This window comes from Eurosta solidaginis, chromosome X, assembly GCF_040869045.1.
Source record: "Eurosta solidaginis isolate ZX-2024a chromosome X, ASM4086904v1, whole genome shotgun sequence".
Taxonomy (NCBI): domain Eukaryota; kingdom Metazoa; phylum Arthropoda; class Insecta; order Diptera; family Tephritidae; genus Eurosta; species Eurosta solidaginis.
In genome coordinates this window covers 56,471,463-56,490,509 of record NC_090324.1, presented here as the reverse complement: position 1 = coordinate 56,490,509, position 19,047 = coordinate 56,471,463, and the positions used below count along the sequence as shown (strand labels likewise).

General features: G+C 42.9%; 1 protein-coding gene across 1 annotated transcript in view; it reads left to right on the top strand.

Moving 5' to 3' along the window:
- The window catches only part of LOC137234942 (nuclear factor 1 X-type-like), a 2,160,399-nt gene that overhangs the window by 90,097 nt on the left and 2,051,255 nt on the right, over positions 1-19,047 (top strand). Inside the window, exon 2 of the mRNA XM_067758242.1 lies at positions 17,859-18,964. The gene's annotated coding sequence lies outside the window, so the exon portion shown is untranslated. The remainder of the gene's footprint in view (positions 1-17,858; positions 18,965-19,047) is intronic.

Sequence of the window (19,047 nt, the reverse complement as noted above, 5' to 3'; positions counted from 1 at the left end):
TCGAGATCCATGGATTTTGTGACGCATCCGAGAAGGCTTATGCAGCAGTCATTTACATGCGTGTAAAAACGGATGATAATGTCTGCACAAACCTACTTCTAGCCAAAACCCGAGTAGCCCCAGTGAAAACTCTTTCTCTTCCACGATTGGAGCTTTGCGGAGCCGTGCTGTTAGCGGAAATCACCGAATCAATTCTCAGGAATCTCAAGTTGGGACCAGTGAAAGTGCACCTGTGGACGGATTCTACGATCGTCCTCGCATGGATAAGGAAACCGCCCTGCTCCTGGTCAACCTTCGTCGCACATCGGATCACCAAGATCATCGACATGGTCGGACATAGGGACTGGCTGCACGTGAACTCAGAGTCCAACCCAGCAGATTTAGGTAGCAGAGGATTACCTGCGTCTGAATTGGTCAACAATTCGTTGTGGTGGCAGGGACCTTCTTGGCTGCAAGAAGACACTTCCCAATGGCCAGCACAAGAAAGTGACTACATCACCTCCGCAGAGGAAAAGAGGGCAAAGACCTGCGCAACAACAACCGTCAATCCTACCGATATTCTTCAACGCTTTTCCGACCTACCTAGGGCTCTACGGGTCTTATCATACGTTATGAGGTTCTACCGAAGAACCCACCCCGAAACAAAAAATTCATTCCAGGTCATGTCGCACCTAATCTCCCCTGATGAAATTAAGGCCACTACACGACTTTTAATTAAAATCTATCAGAAACAACATTATAGTTCCGAATATAATTATCTAAAGGCCGGAAAACCAATTGCAGGGAAAAGTGCAATACTTTCACTTAATCCCTACTTAGACCAAGATGGCATCATTCGGGTAGGAGGGCGACTCGGGGCGTCAAAGGACTTAGCCTTTAATGAACGCCACCCAATCCTCCTCCCATACAACTGCAGGTTATCCCGTCTTACAGTCCTAATGTTTCATCAACAAAGTCTGCATGGGGAAAATCAACTCATGTTGCGTCTGATACGCACCCAATACTGGATAGCTAACATCAAAACCATGATTAGGGCAACCATTCATAATTGCAAAGTTTGCACGATACACCGAAAGCGTGCTCAGACCCAACTTATGGGTATTCTCCCTCGTGAACGCACGACATTCAGCCGTGCATTCACGAATACTGGAGTCGACTTCGCCGGACCCTTCGACATTAAAAGTTACCGCGGCAGAGGGTGTCGACTATCCAAAGGCTATGTCTGCCTTTTCGTGTGTTTTTCCACACGAGCGATTCATCTGGAGGCCACTACTGACCTCAGCACCCCATCATTTCTTGCGGCTTTTGCCCGTTTTATATCTAGACGCGGATGTCCCAAAAACGTCTACTCCGACAACGGTACAAACTTTGTCGGAGCTTCACGATCCCTACGATCGGAATTCAAAACTTTCATTTCACAAGCCCGAGACAATGCTGTCTCGAAGTACAGCCACCAGTCACTCACTTGGCATTTCATCCCTGCGGGCGCTCCCCACATGGGAGGGCTGTGGGAGGCTGGAGTGAAAAGCTTCAAAAGCCACTTCAAAAAGATAGCCTCACCACACAAATTTACATTCGAGGAATTCCATACACTCTTGTGCCGCATCGAGGCATGCCTGAACTCGCGGCCGCTCAGCCCGGCATCCAATGACCCAACGGACCTTGAGCCGCTTACTCCAGGTCATTTCCTCACTGGCAGCCATCTACTGGCTCCGCCAGAGCCGGATGCTAGTGAGAGCCCTGCCTCGATGATCAATCGGTGGCAGAAACTCAAAGCCCTCCATCACACTTTCTGCAAGCGATGGAAAACCGAATATCTATCCGAACTTCAAAAAAGAGTGAAGTGGAAGCATCCCAAACAAAATATAAAAGTGGGAGATCTCGCTGTCCTCAAAGAGGACCACTTATCTCCCAACGAATGGAGGTTAGGTCGAGTTGTCAACGTACACCCCGGCGAAGATGACCGAGTACGCGTAGTCGACCTCAAAACCGAGAAGGGTCAAGTCAGACGACCTTTGGTCAAACTGATCCTTCTTCCAACGGAAGAGACGGATTGCGAGAAGGCTAAGTGCACCTCCTAACAATCCCTCCGTTCCTCCATACCCCTCCCTTCAAAAAAATCAAACCCAACTATCCCAATCAGATCGCCCATCTGTCACAACACTATTTCCCCCGACTACCTACAACTAGAGGCCCACGGTTAGTGATAGCATCGAAAGCATATTAAGGAACCCACGTCTTCGTGTCTCTCTATCCCTAAGCTTGTGTTTCTCCCGAGCCATATATTATCATCAACCCCCCGGTCTCGTGAGGGTGCGAGTCTACCGGAGGGGAAACCTAAGGCGTACTACGCGATGGCAATGGGGAAAGGGAGCGCGGGACATAAAGACGCGTTCAACCACTCGCCGTGATGCCCCGCTATCCCTAAGCTTGCGTCGCTCCCGCGGCCCTAATTATAATCAACCACCCCGGTCTCGTGAGGGTGCGAGTCTACCGGAGGGCGATCCTACATCTTAGTTTTCTTTTTTTTCTCACCCCCGGTCTCGTACCGAGTCTGCCGGAGGGGGAATCCTACACCTAGCTACTTGTGGGCAATGGGGAAAGGGAGCTAGAGACACGAGGACGCATGGGAGCTTACCAAAAGCTCGCAAAACAAAAAGCAAAACTGAGGCTTCATAATAATACTAACCGGGGGCCCCTTGCAAAAAACCACCCCAAATTCACTCGCTCACCCAGAGCGAGGACACCAGAAAACACCCAAATTCACTCACTCCCCAGAGCGAGGACACCAGAAAATACACTCACTCCCCGGGGACGAGCCAGAGTGAGGACACCAGAAAACACCCAAATTCACTCACTCCCCAGAGCGAGGAGGCCAACAGGAATTTGTCAAAATTTCCCGGTTCAAGATTTGTCGCAAAACCGCCCCAGATTAGAGTTAGATTGAAGAGCGCTTCATCTCGGAATGTTTTCTTTTCATTAACCCGTTCTTACGACCAAATGCATTGCACTCATGCTCATTATGGGAGGTTTGGCGACAGGTTTGAGATCGTGCATTTTGAATAAAATTCTAACGTATAGCATTCTTCAAACAAGTTCTGGAAGAATGGCCAACCCGACATGACTTTTATCAATTTATGAAAGATTTAGCAGAAAATGAAGTATTGGCATTTACAAAAAATTCCTCGTTCAACGTCAAAACCCTCGACTAGTCAATGATTCGCGTAAAGCAAAAAGAATACATATCGTTGGTAACTAGTGGGGATACCATAACGAAATGCACTCATTGAGCATATTAAATGATTGTGCTGAACCTTCGTCTCTATTTAAGAATTTGGGGAAAAGGTTATATTTGAAAATTAACGGTTCACCTCGAACCCTCCCATGAAGACTTAAACGGACCTCCTTGTTTTGCAGGATTGCACAAAAGTTGGACTCTTCTGCCCAAGGTAAGGCCGGAATTTAGAGTTCTAAGGCAATAAGCCAATTTCCTTTATTTTTTGTCAGTTTATTGCGGCTGCTGCGTAGAGTATCGCCCTATCACAAAATATTTTTCAAAAAAATTCCCATTGAATTCTTGTTCGTCCTGATGTCACGTTGTTTAAATTTTTCGCAAATTATTAAATAAATTATAAAATTAAAAAAAAATTGCTTGAAATAAATGTTCATACATTTAAAAGCAATACGGGCAATCCCCGATTAATTCACACTAAGAGACAAAATTTGGTTGATTCGTTGTAGTTCTGTACATAGAACAAAAACCGCAATAACAAACCACGTTTCTATGAAACCGCCTTATAAACTGCATAACTTAAACACATAAATACATACGAATTGTGTGATGGGTTTAGAAAATATATGCGCACAGAAATGGGGAAAAACTTTACAACAACTAAGACATGACGTAGCTGAATGCGTTTACAACCATTGCAACTATCGTAGGGGTGCGGGTTCGACTCCCACTCCCGGGAGAAAAGGCTTTGAAGAGATTTACAAGGTGTAATCGAAACAGCTGTCCAAAGACGTCCTATTTCAGAACTGGGTTGGAGGAACGCCGTGCCTCGGAATGCTTTTCATTAACGCCTCTTACGCCAATATGCATTGAACTTATGCTGAGATAGGAAGTTTTCGAAGCAAATTTTGAGATAGTGTATTTTTGTACAAAATTCTAACGCACGGCGTTCTTCAAACAATTTCTGAAAGACTGACAAAACCAACATGACTTTATCAATTAACGAAATGTTTGGTAGAAAATGAATGCTTTCCTCAAAAACTTTTGGCACTTTCAAATTTATAAGCGGCAACCACTACACACTAATATTTACTCACCGTCATATTGTTCCAAAGTCCCCTCGAGACTTGGAGGGCGCCTCGCGTTTTGCTGGTGATTCTGTTGCCAGTTAACATGTCAACCTTAAGTGCACCCAATGAGCACCATTAAACTGCTTTTCATGACCATTGCCTGTTCGAATTTCTGGAGCCATGTATCACAGTACCTACAACCAGACCAAGTTGATATCAATATCTGTTGGTACATACTTAAATACTCAAAAGACATATGTTTACTTATATGTATATCGTTGCATACGAAAATATATGCGTTAAAAAAAACGATTTGTTGCTCTATCGAGCGCCTTAACGTATATCATATTGGCATTAACAGTGCATGCATAATTTGACGGTAGTGTTTTGCTACTTCTTAGGGACCTAGTATATTTAACAGCTTATTAATTTCAAACTCACCCGGTAAATCAAGACAACCCCATCCATTGTGCACAACTGCACCAGGAAAATCATGCGTTTTTCTTCATAACGAAATACACGGTTGTCCCAATCGCACCACTATTTCGCCACTTCCCAACTGATGACATGTATAACCTGAAGCCCAATGATAATTAACGTAATCACCATTTAGTAGTGCATTACGAGTACGGCTCACACCGTAAACAACAATGGCGCTCATATCAGTACGTGCCACATTTGATGTTGGCACTACAATGCCGTTAATAACTTTTTGTATTGCAGCAGTATACATAGCGTCCAAGCCAACCACATGAAATACCTTATTAACCGTATTATGCGTGCCCACAAGTTTATATAACGTACTGGACGCGCTGTAAAATACAAAAAAAAAATTGCCACGAACGACAGTAATACTGGGTATAATCAATCACACGATCCCAATTCATAGAATTGGCTGAAATTTCTATAAAGTAGGAGTATGAACGACTACCACGATCCCAAAGCAACAGCTTCTTTAATGTATCCTCATCAGTTTCCGATCGTGTTAAACTGCACGAACGAAAAAAAAAAAAAAAAAAATTTGTATTACGCCAGCATAAATGTAATTAATAACCTTTGAAACATTTCTATGTTAATACCTAATATTTCCATTTCTTTTGTTGATTCGCGCAATGGTCCATAGAACTGGACTAGCGGGGGCTACTAATGTGAAAAACGCAATACAGACCTTTGTCAGAACGCAAAGGTTGTTCGAAACGGCGACTAAATTGTGCGGCCATTGTAGCGCTATCCATCTGCCGAGGAGCTAAGTGTACTGATGTCCGGTGTGGCAGCTGGAGTTCAGTTAGTTAGCTTTTTGATTTTATTTTTAGACAGTCAACTTCCTATAGCCAAAACTAACCTAGCGATGTAGGTTCAAATAGTGTTTCATTATTGTAACCCGTCCTCCGCGGCTGGTCGTCAAAATGCCATATTTGCGCAGGCCGATGCAAGCATCTTATACTCCGGAGCCAACTGAACACACTGTACGGGTCCGGGATGACCTCCGGTCAAGACGCATACCTCACAGCCTATGTCAGCACCCCACATGACACCAGCCAGCTTTTCAACTGCTGCGGGAAAATGTTTTGGAAAAGTCCAAAAGTGAACCGAAAAACTCGAAGGGATTCGCGCACGAAAGTACACATTCACAACCGCAAATTATGTCTCACCCCATGCGAATCGTATACGCGGACCATTGGCTTCGAGACACGTATGCGCAAGGCAAACCCGCTGGCGCACTGAGTACACCCATGTCTAATACATATGCTAGAGCAGATACGAACCCACTCCCTTTCGAGCGAATCCCACAACAATAAGCAAACAAATAAAAACATACCAGCCGCCTACAGAAATAAGGGTTAAACCATTGCCGCAGCTTAAATATGGCCCACGTTTGGCCGAGACTTCGACTAAACCTCAAAACACGATTTGCATGATTAGTGGCATTAAATCTAAGCTCCGACCTCGGTCGGGCGTTCGCGACGGTACACGACAGAATCAGGACTAAACCTGGCTTCAATAGGAATGCCCTAGTGGTTGGGATAACCAGCGAATGTTTGTAAAGGAGCACCATGAAATGCATCCACCAGTAGTAAAATATTATTGGCTCGGCCAAAGCAAATTCATCCCCTAATCGTAAAGTTTCATACAAGGATCCGGAGAGACAAGTATCCTCGACAGGCGAAATGCAAGGGATATTACTTTTAGATATGCCCAGGGGAGCATCATAAGTACTTATTAGCGTGAAGACTTAAATACCGCATGGTATCATCGACTTTGGTTGAGCTATGAATTGCAGTATTGCTGGCATGGGTCCATCGTATTAAATCAATGGGATACTTCTTTGAACTAACCGTTCGGACTGTGTCCCTTTCTCGCAATCGTAAATATCAATTGGATCATCCTCGCCGCATGAAATCAAATTGGCTCCATTCGGAGAAAAGTTACTCGCATTGATTTCATCGGTATTTTCACGAAAAACTTTCGCCACCTTAAAACCTTTTACAACCGAGGCAATAAGTTTCATTTTCGTTTTGGTTTATTAATTAATCTCTTGCAGTCAAACCAAAAACTACAATTAATGCCAATCAGGTCCGTTCGTTAGCTGAAAAGAAATAAAAGGGAAAATTATAAAAGCTATACAATCGCTGCAAAAACCGACTTACCCAGAACATACTTTCTTTGTAATGAAAATTCATTCAAAATTGTCTCTACACTCATTTCTATGAATGAATGACATTTTGAATGAACGAATTAAGGTTGCCACTCGATGACATTTGCTTTTGTCTTTTCTTACGCCGTAAACACATTGCGCGCGACCCCCTGGGATCACAAATCGGATCCGCGGGATCCAAAAAGAAAAAAAAAAAAGTAACTCACTTTCCATAGTGAAGCCTTCTTCTAAACTCCAACGTAGCTTAAGACGGTCTCCTAAACTACGAAGAAATAACTTTCGAAGGAGACCTTTCAAGTTATTAGCCTAAACTTAACCGCGGAAAAGCTGGTTGGAGATTATGACACAATTTTCAAGACTATTAAAAATAACTAAAGGAAAGTTCAGAAACCTTTATGAAATAATAAATCAACCACATGAACTTTATGAGAAAACCCACAAGCAAAATTAAACATTTCAGAATTCAGGTCGCGTCAGAACTCACACAGGAATTTCCTCAGACAATTTCGCGACATGACCATTAGGTATCGTTACGCTGCCAAATTGGCAGCACCGCACAGCTGTCTCACTCCAGTGAATTGACGAGTTATCAGCTGACAGCTATACCAATTGCTACACTCGATAGTATAGGCTATTCCCGCCAGGGTTGTGTTGAAATCAACAAACACCCCACAATTTGGGTTTCTCACACAACATGGCCCAAATCAACACAAAGAATGTTCCACGGCAGCGAATAAGGGCTTTTTACATCCATCGCACATCATATAAGCATGCCGTTGGGGGATTTTTATATCAGCACATGTAGTTGGTACACTTTCGAGTTTAATTACGATTTTCGCTATTCATCATGAGCTGTCGCACAAAATTAAATCCATACCTTCGTGAACCTCTCCGCTTCGATTTAAACTCGATTTATTCACCTATTTTAACGTACGTTTGTTAATAAAACAACACGCGTACCCCGAAAACAAGTAATTTTGCGCGGGTGGCTTGGAATCACGTCCGCTCCAACCTCCCACACACCGCAATATTGCTGGTTATGTTGAAATATATAAGCTGCTCGAAATCACAGCACTAACTACTTTGCAAAAACGCTCTCGTCACTCCACGTCATTTGACTAGTCATTTTACGGTGACAGGTTATATTCGTAGTCACATTTGCATGGGCGTGGGTAGGTTTGTGACCAGGTGTTTTGTAGGGTAATAATATAATACACAACTGACGAAATACATGCGCTGCAGCGAAAACGCGCATCACCCAACCAACCTCACGGCCACTCGCCCTGGCACATCCATAAAATGCCACAGTCGCCCTGAGAGCGACACGACATGTTATACGCTGGAACGGAGACCTCGGCCTCTTCGTCCAGCCCAGAAAAACCTCAAAACCCTCGAGTCTGGAACGGAGACCCGGCCTCTTCGTCCAACCAACAAAAAAACCGCAAATCTGGAATGGAGACCTTGGCCTCTCCATCCGGAACGACAAAAAAACCAAAGAATAACAAAATGGTGCCACTCTGGAACGGAGACCTCGGCCTCTTCGTCCAGCCTTACTGCCCATCGACAATACACATATTACATTCTGAATTTCTATATTTAAGAATTATGTATAATTCAATGGCAAGAAATATTCACTTCACTGTTCACAACCGCTAATTCTTTCATCTTAGTTCAGGTGGCATGCTAAGAAAGTCGGAAGGGATTCCCGGCCATTTTTGCGTCGCAGACGAACTCTTCATTTAGATTAAGTTTAGTGTGTAAGTCTTATATTAATTTTTTTCTCGTTTCAGCGGAGGTCATTGGCGGAAAACGATGTTGCGTATCGCAAGGGGGGCCGGCATGTTTAGGCAGGATGCCTAACTTTTCCGCATCTGATTGCGACCCCCCCCAATGCAACTCTGCAAATCGATACTCGATACTCGAATTAATTTGTAACCACCCACACCATCACCCTCATGCATGTGCCTGCATGTACATGCACGTGTATGTGTGGTTTTTGTCAGCACTCATGCATATGCATGTCGGGGTTGATGTGTGGGTGCCTTTCCCCTCCAAAACGGAGGATTTTGCGGGCCAACGGTTGTGGCTTGCTATACAACCGGCCTCTTTGATTTCAACAGCCAACGCGTACACATCTGCCGCCAGCGATCTCTGCCGTAGTCACATATTCACAAGGTAATATATTTTCCTGTATATTTGTTAGCTACCCAATAAAACATATCATTATAACGAGAAATCTCGTATTCTCCTATTTTTATTTCCACACGCCATATTCCCATTGAGATCGACCCCGGTGCGCCCACCTCTCCAGGATTAGACGCACAGCGGCCGAACAGTCATTCTTCCAGCGTTTGCTGAATTGGTGATGTAAAACTTTCACCCGGTCCCAATGGTTGATCAGAGAGAGGTGTTCATAGTTCGGCTCGGGGATGGCGAGAAGGGGTGTGCCTCGGAGAAAGTGGCCAGGTGTGAGGGCGGTGAGATCCGCTGGGTCCTGGGAAAGTGGGGAGATAGGGCGAGAGTTGAGAACGGCCTCGATACGAATTAATAGAGTCGAGAATTCTTCAAAGGTGAAGCTGTGTGTTCCGGCAACCTTTTTAAAATGGGTTTTAAAGCTTTTGATGGCAGATTCCCATAATCCGCCCATGTGGGGTGCGCCGGGGGGTATAAATTTCCAATCGATGCCTTGTGGCGCATACTTTTGGACAATATCTGTCGAGACTTCGTTGAGGAAGGTGACGAACTCTACTTCGGTAGCTCGCTTAGCACCAATGAATGTTGTGCCGTTGTCGCTCATCATTTGCTTCGGGTACCCTCGACGCCCTACAAACCGGGCGAAGGCAGCGAGAAAAGCCTTACTAGTGAGATCCGAACACAATTCCAGGTGGATCGCCTTGGTAGTGAAGCAAAAGAAAACTGCCATTATTTGGGACTGCGTTTGTCGCTTATGGATGGTGCAGACTTTACACTGGAAAATACATTTTTTCAGCTGAGGTTTGAGTCGGGGGGTATAGAATTCCTGCCTCATAGCTTGTTGCAGGAGGCGGACTTCCGCTTGGAGGAAGCTCTCGTGCAGGAACCTTATATAAAGGGTAGTAAATCTAGCCTTTTCGGGGAGAATGATGGGATGACACTCATTGTAGGTCATGTCGGCGTTTACTAATCTTCCGTTGGCCCGGAGAATGCTGTTTGTATCCAGGAAGGGGTCAAGTGCCAGTAGGGGGCTTCGCTTTCCGATTGGTTTTGAATTTTCGAGGGAGGCTCTTTCGGAAGCGAAGAATTTCGACTGAGTCAAGCTCAGCAGACGGATTTTCGCGCGCATGACGTTGGCGTAAGAGAGGGCGGGATCGTTAGGGGTACGACTGCCTCCTGCGGCATTTCTAAGCCGAGTTACAAATTTTAACACGTACGCTGTTACGCGTAGGGCGCGGGGATAGGAGGAGAACCGTTCCAAGAAGTCTTCTGACTCTTCCGCTGCATGCAGTGATTCGACTCCGCGAAGTTCGGGGGGTACAATATTTCTGGCCGTTGGTGTTGGCCAGTCCCCGGGGGGTCAGGAAAGCCACTCTGGTTCCAAGATCCGCGGGGTTGTCTTTGCTTCGCACATGTCGCCGAGGGACATTTCCAACGAGGTCTATGATCTGCGCTGTTCGGTTAGAGACGTATGTTTTCCACGAGTGGGGTGGCTTTTCCAGCCAGGCTAGCACGATTTCCGAGTCGGACCACATGATTAATTTTTTTTGACTTAGGCCGAGATGGGGTTGGACTACTGCGACTAATTTTGCTAATAAGAGCGCTCCAGGCGTGGCAGACTAATAGTTTTGAGAGGAACCACTTTGCGTTTGGACACTATAAGGTGAGAGTGGACCTGAGTACCGACGGTACTTCTTAGGTACAGGGTTGCGCAATAAGCCTTTTCTGAGGCGTCGCAGAATCCGTGGAGCTCAACGTATTGATCGGGCGTAAAATTCATCCATCGGGGTATCTGGATGGCTGAGATAGAGGAAAGGTTTTGAGAGAACTGCGCCCATTTGGCTAGACGGATGGGTTTAACCTTCTCGTCCCATTCGGTCCCATCTAACCACAATTCTTGCATGAGCATCTTCGCTTGGATCATTATGGGCGTCAGCCACCCTGCGGGATCGAAAAGTTTCGCAATAGAGGAGAGGATTTGCCGCTTCGTGGCTGCAGTTGATGCCGAATTTGAGTCGACGGTATACGAGAATGTATCCGTTAGGGCGTTCCACTGGATGCCCAGGGTCTTGGCGGTGCCAGTCTTTTCGAACTCGAGAAAGTTTGTTTCCAGCAGATCAGTTTTCGATATTTTTTGGAGGATGTTGGGATCGTTTGCCGTGATCTTTTTTAGGGGAAAGCCGGCTGAATTGAGATCGTCTATAGTCTCTGTTATGGATTGCTCGGCTGATTGAAGATCATGACTGCCAGATAAAATATCGTCAACATACGTCTCGGATTTTAGTATTGGGGCTGCGCGTGGATGGGAATCGGCTATGTCTTTCGCCAGCTCGTGTAGAGTGCGAATAGCCAGGAAAGGCGCGCAATTAACCCCGAAGGTGACCGTTTTTAACTTGTAGTCCTGTATTGGACTGTGTTCGGGGGTTGGGAATATTATCCGTTGGTAATCTCGGTCATCGGGGTGCAAGAGAATTTGGCGGTACATTTTCTCGACGTCGCCATTAAACACATATTTATATGTTCGCCATTTCAGCAACATAAGTCGGAGATCGGGTTGGAGGGTTGGTCCGGTACATAAAACATCGTTGAGGGAGTGACCGGAACCCGACTTTTTGGAGGCGTTGAACACAACTCTGACTTTTGTTGTCTTTTTGTCTGGCCTTACGACTGCATGGTGAGGGAGATAGAATGAGCGGTATTTACCCAGGGATTTTATTTCATTGGGACTGCATTCTTCCATGTTGCCTAGGGACAGATATTTCTCGAGTACCTGGTCGTATTGCTGCTTGAGATCGCCCTTTTTTGCGAGAGTACGTTCCATGCCATGGAACTGTCGTAGGGCTGCAGTACGGGACTGACCTAGGTCGATATCGTTCGGGAATGTTGGTTTAAAGGGGAGCCGAACCATATATCGACCGTCATCCATGCGAGTGGTTGTGCTTTGATAAAAGTCTTCGCACATTTTATCTTCTGGGGTTTCCACTCGCGTTCTGGGTATTTCTTCGATTTCCCAGAATTGCCTTAGATGTTCATTCAGCTGGACATTCGTCACTTCCCACGCTTGAGAGGAGTGTGCTCCGACCTTTTCGGGGGTTTGGCCACTTATTATCCAGCCAAATATCGTGTTTTGTGCTAGCAGTGTGGGTGAGATCTTTTCTATGCCATTTAGCATTATTTGTGGGATAAGATCACTGCCTAATACCAGATCAATTTTGGGAGGGGTTCTGAGTGTTCTGGTCTGCTAGCTTGAGATGGGACCATTTACGCATTTGGTCGTTATTTAGCCTGAGTGTTGGGAGTTGCCTAGTGAGCCGAGGTAGCACTATTGCCTGGGCCTTTATTTTCACCTTGTGATCATTTGAGACTAGGGTCAGTGAGCATAGCTTGTTGGAGGTTTGTATTACTCCGCCTCCCATTCCCGATATTTCAAATAGGGAGTGGGTATATGGGAGGCCTAGCTTCATTTGAGCTTTCGACGAGATGAAGCTACGTTCTGACCCTTGATCCACTAAGGCTCTAAGCCTGAAGCAGTCCCCTCGGTGTTCTATGGACACTATCGCTGTGGGGAGAATGGTCTTGCTATCATTCTCCGCATGCAAAGATTGGATGCGGGCAGCGTTTGAGGTGGTGGGAAGTTCCTCGTTGGGATCTGGGTTGGTAACGTCCTGAGTAGTTGCTACTTGGGCTGCCGCTCTTCGAGGGCCATTGGTTTGGTGTGATATTCCGGTATCGTGGAGGGTGGAGCTGTGACGACCTTGGCAGTAGAGACACGTTCTTGTGCTTGTGCAATCTTTTACGAGGTGGGTTTGGGAAAGGCAGTTTTCGCAGAGATTGCTTTTTGTAATGCAAGCAGCTTTGTAGCGTGTGGGAGTTCTGCTTGCACTTTCTGCAGGCGTGCGATTTTGAGAATAGTTGTTGTTCTGCGGGGGGTTGCGGTTTTGGTTAGGGATTTGAGCCTGCCTGAACTGGGGATTGTTTTGACTTGAGGGAGGCTTTGAGAAATTGGTGGAGGGTGGATTGTATCGGGATTTGGCTGGTCGCCATTGATCAACCCTTTCCACTATCTCGTAGCGAGTAGTCAGAAACTGTCCATTTGGGAACAGTTCGGTAGGTCTCTTCTGGAGCTTAAAGATTGCTCCCAAAGCGCAACTGTATTTTCCGGCAGTTTCGAGGTTACCAGATATATTAATATGGGGTCCCAACTGTCTGTCGAGACTTGTTGGGTTGCTAATATCTGGAGACAGTTATTAACGGAGGATTGCAATCGCTGGATGTCTTCGCTGTTTTCAGTCGGAATGGCCCTGAGGTTCATGAGGACTTTTATTTGATTGTCGACCAGGACTCTTTTATTTTCATAACGGGATTTAAGAGTTTCCCAAGCCAGAGCAAAGTTGTCATCACTCAGTGGAAATTGCTTTACTATCTGGCCGGCTTTTCCTTGGGTTTTGTACCTGAGGTGGTACAGTTTTTGAGCGCTCGAGAGTTTGGGGTAGTTGATATAGACCGCCGTGAACATGTCACGGAAGGACGGCCATTGATCATAACTCCCGTAAAAGACTTCGGTGTCACAGGCGGGTACTTTGAGGTGCATCCCAGAACTTTCTTGGGGAGTGGTGGTTGCAGCGGGGACGGGATTGCTTAGTACCCTTAGCTGGAGCTGATCGCCTATTCTTGCCTTTGTGTCTTCATATGCTATAAGGCAGTCGCGGTATTTGTTGTAGGCTGAGGCCTTAAAGTCGACGGGAAGATCGTTGTCATCTGACTCTACAACACCGTCATATGCGCTCTGTAGCCTTTCCCAGAACACATCGATATTTTTGTCTTTTATCTTTAGGGATGCCTCGGTGTTATCTTGGATGTCGGTTGTACCGAACCGAGCGCAGTAATCCGAAAAGAGATCCGTTTCGGATATAAATTTACTTTCGACTACGCTAGCCATTCTGAAGAGGGACTTGCTTAATTTTATTTTGGCTATTTTGGTTACTTTTGGATATTGCCGAGGGTTTATTTATGCGGGAAAACCAAAGGGATAAGTTTTCCTATTGGTCGAGAGTGTAGTAGGCTAGGACCAGTTAGACTCAATTGGGAGTAGTCTGGGTTTAGTTGGGATGACCTGCAGAATTTGCTGCTGGGTATTTCAAACTATGTGAATATGGCTGAATTTTTTGCTGGGTGTCGCTAACAATGTAGAAGTGGGGATATGTATTTAAATTATACCGCAAGGGACTCAAGTATTAAAGGGCAATGAGCTAACTTTGTGCAAGTGTGTGGGATTTGCCTCGAAATTTTTTAATGCACCGCTTTTATGTACAGGTGTATATTGGGGTGAGAATGTACATGTACATATATATAAAATGTATTTTTGGCGGGAAATTATAATTCTGGCGGGAGAAATTTGGATTTGGCGGGAGCCACCAAAATTTAATCGGGGGAATATACGTAATGTATGTATATGAATTTATATTATTAAAACGCTGGTTTCGTCAATGGCGACGAAGGACCATTAGTTAATCAGTCAGCCTACTGATCGTCGTTGTGGGGTTAGTTGGGGTGTTCTCTCTCCACTGCTGGGTGAGAATGGGCTTTAGGAGGTAGTGCGCTAAGCGTTACTGCCGCAAGCAGGCTATCGTTTCTTACTTCACTATATGAGGGACTTATCGTCGTATATTATGAAGCAAATTACCTGGTATTGTGTACACGATGGAGATTATGGCAATGTAAAGTATCAATACGTATGCGGGTGAGCACCGAGTTGTGTGGCAAAATACACCTGATAGCCGATAAGAGGATATGATACGCAGCCTTGTCCACTGTCCGCACTTCCAGAGATCAGAAACTTGAGCAGATGATGATCCCGGCGTATTATTCTCTGCGTATGGGGCTTAGGTAGTCAAAGAATTTTGTATCCGTTTAAAATTGCAGCTCGAAGAAAACACTCGTTTCAATATCACACACTTATTTATTAGTGATTAATTACTGCTTTTTGAGATGTAATAACAATAGGTACAGGACCGCAATATCACAAATCAATATCGAGAAAAATGCCAATGAAACCGTATGAAACTTGTTAATTCGTATGATCGCAAAATATATATAATAATCAAAGGTATTGATTTGCATAAAAAACAAGGAAATTTTTACAAAAGCGTGTGAACTTTTTCAGATGACAATAATAATAAGAATTTAGCAAGGGTACAGAAGGTGGTGGTTTTCTGACAGATGGCGATCATGCCAGATCGCCATCCTGCATTTGCGGCGAATTCAATTTGGTGGATTTTCGCGGTGGAGGCTGCAACACGTCCATGAGGAGACCCAATAGGGAATTTAAGGGTAAATACAGTTCATTGATTTTGTGGGTAATTCATTATAAAAAATATAAGTCAATAATCGAATACAATGCAAGATATAAATTCATAGATATTCGATACGATACAATTCAATAATCGAATATAATACCAAGTACGGGTTAAATATATAAATTCATAGAGCTACGTATAAAAAAGGAGAGAGATGGGACGGATGACAGCCTATACCGCGTAAACAATAAGTCATATCAAATATATAAGAAAAAAAGATGTGAAGAAAAAAAATGTCAACATGATTGTTTGACAGATAATGCTCATTCAGCGTTGTGAACGAAAATCGACACTGATGATGGAAACTCGTTCCAATATACATCATATTTGATATAATCGAATCACCAGCGCCACCCCTGTCATTGCCATCATCATCACCATTGTCGGCGTCAGCCGTGTCAGCGCCTGCATCCCCAGTAACGACAGCATAGGAGCTGTAGATTTGATCCTTCAACACCACTTAGGATCCAACGGTGGAAGTTAAAGAGAAAGTAGCCCTAAATCGTGAGAAGAGATCAAATTTCTCAATCGCCGCTCACGCCCCGAATAAATTAAAAATCTATATTTGTGAAGTTTTCCCAGCTGCATGCATATAAGTATGTAATTAGTCATTTGCCCGTGGAACGATAAGCGCATTAAAGAGGTTAATATTAACGTGCTCACTCTCCCCTCAACTCTTCATACATACGAAATTAAATTATTCGAATAATAATCCAGAAATTTAATAAATAATCCTCTCTGCAATAATTAATATTCCCCATTATTAATTAAAGTTCGATATTTGTGGATTTCCCAATAGGATTTATAAGTACATACATATTTATTCCAAATAATTTTTTGCAGTCATAAATTTTAATATTTCTTAAATACATATACGGTTACGCACAAAAATAAGCACACATGAAAGAACATTCCAACTATTCTTGCTACAAAAATAATTTTAAAAAAGTGGGGGGAAATAGAAAAAACAACAAACATACAAAAGATAAATTTCCAACAAATGCTAGAATTCTGTCTTAAAGAAAACAACTACTTCGTTTGGAGTGAAAAACTGTATGCCCAAACATTTGGGATGCCCATGGGCAACCCTCTGTCACCAACCATCGCAGATATAGTCATGGACGATTTACTCAACGACTCCATAATTAAACTAAAAACACTACACAACATCGAGATAAAATTACTGGTTAAATATGTAGACGACATCTTCGCGATAGTGAAAAGAGATGACGTGGATACTATCCTAGATACACTAAATAAGTACCACAATGAATTAAAGTTCACTATTGAAACCGAAACGAATTTTAGCATACCCTCTTTAGATACACGGGTTCATAGATATAATAACATTCTGAAATTAGATTGGCACACAAAACCTACCTCGTCTGGCCGCCTGATAAACTTCTTATCAGCCCAACCATTCAAATACAAAATAAATACCGCAAAAAATCTTATCAACAAAGTCTTAACTATTAGCCATCAAAACTTCTGGGAAGAAAACATAAGAAAAATTAAACAAATTCTCACAACCAATAACTTTCCAGAAACACTTATAAACAGCCTAATTCGAGAGAAAATGTCAAATGTTGAAAATAATATCAATACAAATACAACAAGAACCACAACTCATCAACCCAAACAGTATTACAGTGTTAAGTACATACCTAGATTAACCGAATACTTCTACAAACACATTACGTCTAACAACAATAACATATGTTTAGCATACACATCGAATAATACATTATCTAGTATCTTCACAAAAACCAAAACCCCTCTCAAAACTACACAACAAAACAACATTGTCTATGAAATACCATGCAAAGGTAAAGAAAACGAAAGCTGCGATAAAATATACATAGGCACGACTAAGCGAAGTCTAGGAGTCCGCCTAAATGAGCATGAAGCAGACATGAGGAAAAAGAAAATCAACACAGTGCTTTCGCAACACACCACATCAAGCGGTCACTCAGCTGATATGAAAAATGTCAAAATATTAGACAAAGAGAAACGAACAAAAATCAGATACACTATAGAGAGCTTACGAATAATGGAGAAAAGGAACAAAACAGTAAACATAAAAGAAGACACGGATTGCATTTCCGCGGCTTATTTGTTATGCCTTTAAATTCTTTTGTTTAGTTTGACAATTGTACCACATATAGATGGTATTAGCGATATGTTTTTGTAACAGAAAATTTAACATATATGTATATGTATGTAAGTCCATTTTCGTTTAATGTTTTTTGTTTGGTTTTAATATTTGGACATTGTTGAAATTTTAAACAACCATTTTTATAATTTCATGTCAAATTACGTTGGTAAATTGAAAAAATATTAAATAAATGCAGTTTCGCCCCTGAGGAAGCTAAGGTGCTTAGCGAAACGTTGGGACGTAATAGTGGAGTTTTACTTGTACGAAAAGCAACATTATGGTCAAGAAAAGCCTATCATAACACAAAAATATTTACAATAATTTATTGACCGGCTACAACTAATATTAATCATCACGGAAGGCCTGCCGATAGAATACAGCACAAATTTAAACGTTTTTCAAGAACCAATAACAACAAAAAGATGAAGAACTACTACCTACACATGAAGTACAAATACGGGGACACCACTTGCATTACCTTAAAACATCTTAGCAAGCAAAAACAAAAGTTAGCCAACTTAAAATTTCAACTCAAATTTTTGTTAGAATGCAAGCGGTATAGCATAACGCCAACCCATCTCAACAATGCCATCAAAAATATCACAATCAACACCACGTCCAACCAAGTAAAAAAGCAACTAGAAAAACCAAAAAACTATTTCTTAACAAAGTATTGAACATCGAAATTACACAAACAAATATAGACATAAAAATTCCAACAACAACATACATCATGCGGAAAATAGGTTAAAACGACAATTAAATAATACAGATTTTTCCAATTTTATCCAAAAATAAAACTTCGTAAGCCAAAGAATAACAAAAGAAAGAGAAGAAACACACAAATCAAAATTAAATAGACTAAAATACTAACAAATATGTGCTATTGGTATCCACATAAACAACGACTTTTTTGTAAACAGAACCAACATTGAATTTCCGGACGAAGTTAGATGGCTACTTTCAACACAAAAATATCGTGATAACCGACGCAGACAAAGGCAATAAAACAGTGGCACTATATAAATATGATTACATGACAAAGATGAACACAATAAAAGACGACAAAAGTACGTATAAAACGATGAGGAGCGACCCCACGAATGAGCTCCAAAAAAAGAATAACAAAATAGTAGAAGAGCTTCACAAAAACAAACAAATCAATTCAAAAGAAAAACAACTATTAGCATGTTCCACTACAATTGCCCCAAGAATTTATGGGCTTCCTAAAATACACAAACGTGATATTCTACTTCGTCCAATTATATCATCAATTAACGCTCCATGCTACAACATGTCTAGGTATGTAGGAAATATACTTAAAAATTTAGTATTTAATGAGTACAACATTAATTATTCCTTCGAGTTTCAAGAACGGCTGAATG